The sequence below is a fragment of the Felis catus genome, chromosome D1, assembly GCF_018350175.1.
Source record: "Felis catus isolate Fca126 chromosome D1, F.catus_Fca126_mat1.0, whole genome shotgun sequence".
Taxonomy (NCBI): Eukaryota; Metazoa; Chordata; class Mammalia; order Carnivora; family Felidae; genus Felis; species Felis catus.
In genome coordinates, this window is record NC_058377.1 from 25,682,234 (window position 1) to 25,692,736 (window position 10,503).

Below are 10,503 nucleotides of genomic sequence, written 5' to 3' on the forward strand. Positions count from 1 at the left end.
CTGCAGGGACACCCTCCTCCATCTGCTCAAGCCCTGACTCATGACAGGCCGCACCCCTGTCCCCCATGGGTACTGTCTTTGCTCCACCTGGACACTATCACTGCACTCCGGGACACTCCACACAAGAGCCCTTGTCCCCCAGGGCAGGCCCTGATAACACTGCACTCTGATACTTACCTCATTCTGCTCCCTGTATGGCTTCAAGAATAAATACTTCAGGAGAGAAAAGAAATGAATGGGAAAGAAGGGAAAGGGAAAGGTGAAAAGAAGAGAAGCAGATAAAGGGAAGATCTGGAAATATACATTTAAAACTGCACAAATCTTGCTGAACGTATGTATGTTTGGGCCATGGGTGAGGACAAGGGACTACAAATCTCACTAATGTGGTTTCTGCTTGTGTCTGTACTCTCTCTCTCTCTCTCTCTCACACACACACACACACACACACACACACACACACCTACACCTTTTGAGATGAAGAATCTAGAGTACAACAAGAGAAAGGAAAGAAAGATATAGGAGTTAACCAGAGAGACCAAGGAGCTAGGAGCTGGTTGGGGATGGGCATAAAATAAAACAATCTTTAAAAAAATTTTTTTTAACATTTATTCATTTTTGAGAGACAGACAGAGACAGAGCACAAGCAGAGGAGGGGCAGAGAGAGAGGGAAACCCAGAATCTGTAGCAGGCTCCAGGCTCTGAGCTGTCAGCACAGAGCCTGACACGGGGCTCGAACTCACGGACCGTGAGATCATGACCTGAGTGGAAGTCTGACACTTAACCAACTGAGCCACCCAGGCACTCCCAAATGAAACAAATAATCTTGAGCTGGGTATCCAGGGGAGAGAGTGGAAGGAGATGGGGAAGGATATGTCTGGCCAGTGTGGAAAAACAATACTCTCGGATATGCCACAAGTGTTTTTTGAGGGAGGCTGGGGTTAAGAATGGCATCAACTTTTTAATTACTTTTGATTATCAATCGGTGCTCAGATCCAGATCTATTTGTATTTGAAGGCCTGTGTCCTCCATTAGACTATAAGGACATGAAGGGCAGGAGCTGTGTCCAATGTTTTCTTTTTAATTCCTAGGACTTAGCAAGTGAGTGGCTTTATGGAAGGGTCTGATACATGCCTGTTTGTCAAACTGCACCTGCTGGCCAGAACATGTCCAGGGCCCAGCTGCCCAGCAGGTCTGAGAGGCAGGGTAAGGTGTCTATCCCGCGTCTTTATGGTTAACTCCAGAGACACACAGAGAAAATAAACATGTGAGAGATACAGTTAAAGTATAAGACCAGAGCACTATTATAATTTGCTGGCATTTTTTACCAAGCCAGTGTTTGGTACTGATTAGTTTCCCCAGAATATGCAGTATTTCTTTCCCAATGATTCTTGTACTGCCTCTAGGCTCTGGCTTTCAGAAATATTTAATCAAGTACCACACATACTTTAGCAATACTTTCCAGATACCCCAGCTTTTCCTGACAACTTCCTTTCCCTTTGCTCGGTCCTTGTCTTTTTTAGGAACCTCCACTTACCTAGTTTTTTTCTGAATAACTCAAAGTTTTGTCTTAAAAAAATCATAATAGAATATTTGACTACTTGGAAACCAAAACGCATAAGATATCCGCCTGAGACCGTTATGTGAAGAATTCAAGCTGTCTCTCCCAAGGGACGTAGTCTATAGGGAAGAAATAGGAACTTGCCACTGATTCTGAAAAGCAAATTGAATTTGGATTGTAGCTAAAACCTGTCAAAGATGGTTCTCAGTCTTCTTTCCATGCTGAATATTTAATGAACTTCAGTGATCATCTTAATCAGAATCCAACACACAAAACTCCCATTGATCCAAATTTCCAAGTGGCTTCAATCCAGCAACAAATCCTAGACTTGGTGGTTGTGCTCAAAGCCAACCCTTGAAGATTTTGGTCAGATGGAAGTGAAGAGAGGGTTGCAGAGGAAAGTGAGGATTTCCATCCCCACAATAACCTGTGTGGCCAAAGACACAGTCATCCCCTAAGCTGCCCTTCATTCTTAGGACACCTGCATTCGCCCAGAGGATTCAAGCACCTCACCTATGGGAAATTTGGTTCATTCCAAGAGGAATATCCTGGAGTATTTGTAGCATTTCCAGAAAATTCTGGAGACACCATAAAAATTACTTGCATACAGTGTGCCTTAGGTCAAGTCTTACTTTGCAAGAAATATCTAGATTTCAGGAGATCATCTGTTCAGTTTGTTGTGGGTTAATTACAAATGGTCCCACAGCTTTGCCTTAGCAAATGCCCAAAAGGCAATGGAGAGAAAATTGCAGTCAAAACAGGGTCTCATAATTCACAAGCAGTAGGCCCCTGGAGGGAGCCCACTCCACCTCCAGCACTTTGGGTAATCAGAGCAGATAGACAATTGTCCATAAATAGGAGGTCCTGCTGGTTTTCCTGGGAGAAACTTGACAAAAAGACGGAGGGACTGATACTTGGTTTCCGAAATACACGTTTAAGTATCGTAATGCAAAAATATTAGTTTGCTCAGAGTCACAGCTTCTTTAGAAGGTGAAAACCATTCCTCTCTAAATCCTCAACCATCTTAGTCTCTGAGAGAAAATGGAAAGATTGGCCTAACCCTGGAATTTCCTGGTCTTAGTGGATTTACGACCCAAGATCCAGCGGATGACCCAGGTCATAACTGCTGGCTGCACAGCAAATTCAATTATCCTAAATTCCAGCACACCACCCTCCTTCCTGTCCCTCACCCCTGCCTTATCATAATCTTTCCTGGGCCATCGACCCCCACCGGGTTGTCTGAGCCCAAGTTTAATCTCTCAGCAAGCTCCGAGCTAACAATCAATGCTGAGGGACATCTCATCAGAGGGAGAAAGCCACATTCTTGATGAAGAGCAGTGACATAAATTCAGCCCCAGCCAGGCCCCACCAGCACAAAGGACTAAGTAAATCAGTCTTGTCCCCTCTTCCCGACCGTCTCCAAGGACAGAGAAAACAGTGTTGGGATATGAGAAGTTATTTCTTGAGATTTTACAGCAGATCCTCTGACAGCAGGGAGGCCCTTACTAACTGATAAAGGACAACTCTTCTGAACGGTTTTATATTGTGCCCATTATACGCCTCTCCCCACCCTGGCTGCTTATGGTTAGAGAACAGCCTTACATTATTTAGACAGGCCTAATAAAAGGTGGGCCTTTGAGTTGTAAGGGGCAGGCACTCACTCTGGTTTCCTCAAGTACTGGGAATTTACTCTAAAACACCCATGGCGATGAGGAAGACGGACATCTGGCAAAAATGGACAGACAGCCTCATGGAGCCCTGGAACAAGAAAGCTGCTAGAGCCTAGGGAGTTCAAGAGAACGTGCTCCTAAGTTCCCATGACTAAGAGACCTGCTTCACATCTTCCCTTGTGGCCGTCCACTATGTCATGCCTCGATCTCTCCATATTCCCAATGAAATATTTGAGAGGAGGCCCGCTGAGTTATTTACTTGCTAAGCTAACTAGTCACCTCACTCTGAGCACCTCAAGGTTTACTTGGAGCTCATGGCTTAGCTGTCCTTGGGTCAGGGCCCAACAGTGGTGGCCAGGAGAGTCCCATGTTGCAGAGCAAGCCTGGCTCTTCCCTGAGTCAGGCTGTGGGCTCGGCAGGCACCCAGACCAACTGGCTGGGCCAATCCTACTGCCAGAGTCAAGACGACACTGAGCGCAGAAGGACCCAGCCCAGCACCTCCCGTGAAAGCAATCCCCAGTTTCAGCTTCCAGGACTTATTTGGTTTCCATGCTTCACCTAGAAATCTGAAATTATCTTATGAAAAGTCTAAAAATGGCGTTTTACACCAGGATACTGCATCACCGCTGGACCTTGACTAAAACATGGCATTTTGGGGAGGAAGGAAGTAACATGGAGTGAAGCAGGCTATCAGTTTTCATCTAATCCTTACAGCAACCCATCGAGGTGGGTGTTACTGAGCCCCATCCGAGATGAAGGATTCTGAGGCTCTGAAATTACTTTAGTAGGTGGTCTTACCCAGGCCTGTGTTTCCACCTGAAATGTCATGGGGCCAGCAGCACCTTCCGACTCTTTTGGGGTTTTCCGCCTGTATGGACTCACCTCCTTGACACCTGCCACAGAGGAGACAAAGCAGCCCAGAGAGATGTTTCCACCTCTGAACTGAAACACAAAGCAATCTACAGTTTTCAAAGCGTCTTCACATATCTCTTTGTTCCTGTAATACGCCTCTCTCTCTGAGTATGTTACCTATTTACGGGTTTACCGTCTGTCTCTCCCCAGTGGAATGTACGTTCCATGTACGTTTTATCCACCTCCTTCCAGGCTGCATCCACACCTCGCACATGCCAGCCAGCCCCAGGGAGGTGATCAGCACACATTCTTGCACAAACCGTTGTCCTGTGAGACGCTCTTAGTTTGATGCTAACTCTACAAGCAAGGTGCTCCTCGGAGGCTGGCCAGCCGGAGTGCCCTTGGTGCTGCTTCCAGCCCAAGTCCTGATCTGACAAATAGATGCTCTTCGGGATGGAAGAGGAAGCTACTGTCAGAGTTTCTAGAAGTCTACGTCTACAGCAACGTTTGGCCCACCAGAGAAAGGTTTTCATTTGTTTGGAGAAACATTCCTGGAAGCTCTCCCCACCCCCATCAGGGTCCCAGGGGAGAGGGCCACCTGGCAGCGCCTGGGCCCAGCTCCGGCCTGACCACCCAGGTCCGTGGGCTCCCCTCCCCTCCGCCCTTCACCCCCCCCCCCCCCCAGCCCGGGTCCCTCCTCCAGCCCTCTGAATCCAGTTCATTTAAAATGTCCTTTGAAAAGGTCTCTGTTTGGGTGAGTGCCGTGGGCTCTGCCTAGAGAGCGGCAGATTATCTGAAAATAGGTGTTATTGATTACAACCAGGTGGTCTTTGTGGAAAGGCGTCCACTTGAACCAAAATAAATATTTGCCGGCACAAAGAACAAGCCGGTCCCTGTTGCGGGGCGGGGGCGTTCTGGCGGCCGCGCCAGCAGCCAGCGGCCCCTTCTGGCCTCCGGCGGCCGCGGGGCGCGTCGCTGCGCAGCCCGGGGATTGTGTTTCTTCAATTAGGACAGAAACGCGCAGGGGGTGGCCGGGGGAGCACAAAGGCCCCGCCGCCTCCAGTGCCAGAGGCCCGCGGCCGAGGGCCGGCTGCAGGCTCGCAGCCCGCTCGGGCCTGGCGATCGTATTTTCTTTGGCTTTCTGGCGCGCTCCTTATTATTTATTTCTTTTCTCTCTGTTTTATTTTTATTTTCAAGTTGCCGGCCGGGCTGGATGCCGTCCATTCACCCCGCTGCCTTGGAGCGCGGCGCGCAGACAGCCGGAGCCGGCTCGGGCTCAGCCCCGCGGTACGCCGGCCGCCCTCACCCGGGGAGGGCGCAGCCGGGGGTGGGGGACCCGGGTGGGGGGGGCGCGCTGCGGGGGACGGGGTGGGGGGCGGGGCGGAGCCAGGGCGGGGGGAGGGCGGGAACGGGGGGGGGGCCGGGGGGCCGGGCAGCGGCGGCGGTGGGGGGGGGGGGGCCCTGCCAGGCTCCCCTCCCCAGGCCGGGGCCCACGTGACCTGGCGGCGGGAGAGTCACTTTCTGGAGAAGACAGTAATTCGGGGTGAGATTGGGGGTCAGTTCAGGAGGAAGCCTGAACTTTAATCCCTAGTGAGGTCCCCTCTCTCTTGTTCTATCTGCAGACTGGGTCCCTGCCTCCTGCCCTGGGTGAGCGCGGACAGCCTCTCGGGGGCGCCCCAGCGGGCGTGCGTTCCCACCCCCTTCCCCAGGTCTGAGGAATCTTCTCTTGCCTCCCCAGATCCCCAACCCAGCTTCTCAGGAGCCAGCGGCCATTCCCCGGAGAGAAGTGGGGAGGGTCTGGCCTCTCCATCAGTTTAGGGAGACCGAGAGCGCGGGGGCCATTACCACGTCTTGAAGAGGCTCTGGGGAGCCTTCCACCCGCACCCGGCGGCTAGAGGCGGTTATCCAACGTCAAGGGTGGAGGGCTGGAGGTGGAAAAAGACACCGGAGCCTAGGAAGCAGGAAGGGCCTAACTCAGAGCGATTCTGGAAGGCAGATAGAAAAGCTGGGGTCAGAAAGTAGAGAGACGGGAAGGAAATCAGAGATAGATACAGTAAGCCATTCTTGTCAAGATCAGACAGCGGGAGAGCCTAGGGCCCGGCTGGCCAACTGAGGCAGGAGAGGGATCGGAAAGGAATCCCACAGCTCTGAAGTCCCCACATTACAGACCTGGTGCTTCTCCCTGCAGGTAACAGGTTCCTCCCTAACCCAGCGTCCTCTTGCTTCCAGAAGACATTCCTGGTGGCTGCTTTGCCGTGGTCTCTCTGCCGGCAGTGTACTAAGTGTTGTCAAGTAGAATTTCAAGACACTTACAACATCCCTGCCTCTGTCCCTCTTTGGCACCAATTTCCTTCCTTCCCCAGATCATAGCAAGAGCTGCCATTAAGTCCAACGTGGCATAAAGCAGTATGCCACAGGCCAGCCCCTGTGGAGTTAGCGTGACTTTCCATTCCAGAAGGGAACTCAGGGCATGGAGAGACATCGGTAGGTGCCTCATTATGCCTTGTGCTCTTCAGCTTTCCCCTGAGAAGTCACTTCTGACAAGAAACACTGGCTACCCGAAGCCATGGCTAGTGAGGGCCAGCTAATTACAGGGACCTCCCATCGTAGGATCAGGTTGAGGTAAGACCTGGAGCAGGAATTACCTTATCAAGGCAGAAATACGTCAGCAGGCTCAGTCATGAGCAAAGCTGTCCCCAGATTTGCAAGAAAAAGACGGCTTAGTGGTGGATGATGTGATGACTGCTCGGAGCCTGAAAATACATCGTGTGGCATCCAGAAGCAGAATTTTTTCAAGAACCAACAACAATCTCTAAGGATGTGTAATTTGTTGATTCCACCACTCATTAGAAAGCCAGCTCCAGTGTGCAGGTCTTTGGAATCACCTCAGGCGCCTACAGATTCTATCTCCAGAGTCAGCAGTGGAGCCCAGGGATCCTGCACTTACAACAAATGCTCTCAGAGGATTGTGGACACAGCGTGGCCTGGCACATACCCTCAGTGGTGTGCTGGTGAATGCTTGACAACTTGCTCTCGACGGGGGTAGGGTCCTGATTTGCAGCCTTTGCTGATTTCCAGGGTACAAATGCTTGCACGGTAGCCAATTTCAAGCTACCGATGGGAAGAGTCTGAACTCGGATCTGGGAAGAGACACTCACAACTGGCTCTTGTAACTGGGACCCTCCTGAGAGACACAGCAATGAAGTGATAGGTCTTTGGGGGCAGAAGCAGGAGAGGAGGCTAGATTCAAGGACTCTGCCCACTGCACCACACCATACCTCCCTGTCCTCTTAGTAAGCAGAAATCGTGACCGCAGAGCCCACGGGTGAGCCCCTCACACTAATGGCTTTGACCACAGCCCGAACGAAATCAGGAAGCAGAAAAGAAACAAACACTTGCAGTCTGTCTTTCCTTCCTCTTCACTTTGCAATGGAGTCCTTAAGAATGTGGTCCGGCTGGAGAAAAAAAACCTGAGTGCCCAACTCCTGGGGTTTGTGTTCTTTGAGGGGAAAGCGAAAGAGGCAAGGGAACAATTCTGGGAAATGTGGGCAGAGTCCTGGCAAATTTCAGAGGCCAAATAGAAGGCATTTTCGCCAGCTGGCCCTGAACGATTCTATGCAGGGCCTCAGAGACACTGTGGCAGGATGGGGACAGGGAGGCCAGCAGAGTGGTTGGTCATGCTGGGACAAAGAGGACAAAGAGAAGGCTATGGTTCCTCTTTTCGTGTTTCATTCAGGGGCAGCATAAGAAAACCACAGATATTAAGTTCACACGAAAACTACATTAAAAAAAATGAAAACAAAAGAAGCATCTGATCAGATCCTCTAGAACGAAGTTTAGAGATGGCCCTTATTTAGAGACATCCCCACACATAGAGTCATGTTTCTAATTATTCAGGCCTCTGCTGGCTCTTGCTTACTGAGAGCTCCAATTCACAGAATCATGGAATTATAGAGTTCATTGTAGAGAGAAGAAAAACCTGAGGCCCAGAGAGGTAAAATAATTTGCCCAAGATCACACCGCTATTCATTCAGCAGCAGTTAGAATTCAAATGTCCTAGGTCTAGGCGGGGCCTGGACCTTTATCTTATCTAGACCCCTCGACCCTATAATGTATTCTCTCTGAGTTATCTTCTACTTAAAATTACTGTAAAAAAAATGCATGGCTATAAAAGAAAATCTGCAAAATAGAGACTATTAAAAAAATGACAATAAACATAACCATCGTGTTACCATCCACAGATGATGAGATAGTGACTGCGAATCACCTCCACATGCTTCTATCTAGACCAGTAGTTTTCAGGCTCACGGTTTATCAGTGTCTCCAGGAAACCTGGTAAAAATCCCCATGAAGCTTGAAGAATCCTAATGCCCAGGTTGTGTCCCTATGGGATTAAATCGGAATCTGGAGGTGGGGGTGGCAAACATCAGTATGCTTTGGAGCCCCCCAGATGATGTCCATGAGGACCACTGGCCTAGCATATTCTTCTCCTGTATCTTTGCATAGCCAACTCCATCCCCGGGTCGGTTTTCAGTGTTATCTCCTCAGAGAGGACTTCCCTCATGACTTTACCTAAAGTAGCCCCCCCCCCCGCCCACCCAGTCATCTCCATCTGGACCCTTTTTAATGTTCTTTGTAGCCTGTCTTACGGATCATGTATTTGTTTTTTTCCCATCTCCCTCCATTGGAAAGTAAGCCTGTGACAGTGGGCTCTTGACCACCTTCTTCATACTTGTATCCCTTCTGTACTTAGCAATCTCAGGACTACCAGCCCTCCAAACACATTTGATGAGTGAATGAATGAATGAATGAAGTGAATTTATGGTTACTTCTAAGTTTTCATGTGTATATACACATATGTATAAATATGTATATGCACATATACATATGCAACAAAATTGTATGTTTTTAAAAATATTCCAGATTTAAAATTAAAAAAAAATTTTTTTTTAATGTTTATTTATTTTTGAGACAGAGAGAGACACAGCATGAATGGGGGAGGGGCAGAGAGAGAGGGAAACACAGAATCAGAAGCAGGCTCCAGGCTCTGAGCCATCAGCCCAGAGCCCGACGCGGGGCTCGAACTCGCAGACCGCGAGATCGTGACCTGGCTGAAGTCGGACGCTTAACCGACTGCGCCACCCAGGCGCCCCCAGATTTAAATTTTAAAAAACTGAAGTCTGTATAATTTTCGGTCCACATTTCTTTCATTTTGCATTGGGGGAACATTGTCTACAATCATCACGTGTATTTTAAATGTGATTTGTAAGGCACTGTGCTCTCACATCCTGCACTTTGGATGTGTTCCAGGAGCACTCCCCTCTCTTGATCCATACCTTCTGCCCCCCAACATTGGGCTAGCTCTCCCTGATGCCTCAGGCTTCACCTTGATGTCTGTTCCTCAAGCAGGCTCTCATAGGTGCCCCAGACTAGGTTAGGACCCCTTGTGCCCTATCTCCCCTTTGACAACTGTGTCTCCCGTCAGCTGCCCCTAGAAGATGAGCTCCATGGTGCTCCTTGTGCATTTTATTCTCCTGCACATGTCCCGGACCTTGCTGAGTGCCCACATATGTGTTGAAAGTAGCATGGTATTACACTCTAGCTGGGTCCACACTGCTTTTAACCCACTTCCCTATTGTGGTACGCTTAGGTTTTTCATCACTACAAATAATCTGGTGACACCTAGCCTTGTGTACGTCTTTATGTGAATTAAGCTATTAGACATCTGCAGTGAAAATAACTGTAAATTAGAATCTTGCTTTATAATGAAGACTGTGTGTTCTCCTACAGTTTCCCAATTGATCTTCTCCTCAACTTTTCCTGCTTATTGTCCTCATCTTACAGATGAGAAAGCTAGAACTCAGAGGTTAAGTCGCTTGCCAGAGTCATAAAAAAGCCACTGGGAAGAGTCAGGATTGGAACCCAGGCCTCCAGGAGAGAGGAGCTGGGGAAGGGCCCAGGAATTTGCACACAGCATGACCTGCGCTTGTATAGCTGGGCTGTTCCTGCCTCCTGGGATGTGGTGAGGGTTATATGGGGAAATTAATATAAATGTGTAATACACACCTACATACCAGCTCTGCCCTCAGTAGCCACATACAGACCTCGGGCAAGCCCCTGTCTTCTCATCTGTAAGATGGGAGATAATGATATTAATTCAGCTCATTGTGGAGAAAATGTCAAAGGACCTCAGCTCTAGTGGACTCCTAATAAATGATAACTTTCTCTTCCGCCACCCTAACCTCTCTAGAGTCCTAGACTTCGCAATTTCATTTCTCAAAATCTTTCACGGACATGTTGTCAGCCCAGCAATGACTGGATGACCCAGAATATTTCTCTTAAGTATTCTAAACATCGTGCCTATTAAAGAGCTCCCTTGGGGTATGTATGCCACGGCTGCCTCTGCACCACTTAACAACCAGA

The 10,503-nt window shown here is 49.1% G+C and overlaps 2 long non-coding RNA genes across 2 annotated transcripts; one reads left to right on the top strand and one right to left on the bottom strand.

Moving 5' to 3' along the window:
• Positions 1–726: 726 nt before the first annotated feature.
• LOC102901881 lies at positions 727–6,353 on the bottom strand. The gene is made up of 3 exons (XR_441265.5): positions 6,250–6,353; positions 5,926–6,065; positions 727–4,121 (listed from the first exon to the last, which is right to left on the bottom strand). It is a non-coding gene; the product is annotated as an uncharacterized LOC102901881 (long non-coding RNA).
• On the top strand, positions 4,855–8,336 carry LOC123380404. Its single transcript, XR_006586123.1, has 2 exons — positions 4,855–5,367; positions 5,703–8,336. It is a non-coding gene; the product is annotated as an uncharacterized LOC123380404 (long non-coding RNA).
• Positions 8,337–10,503: the final 2,167 nt, after the last annotated feature.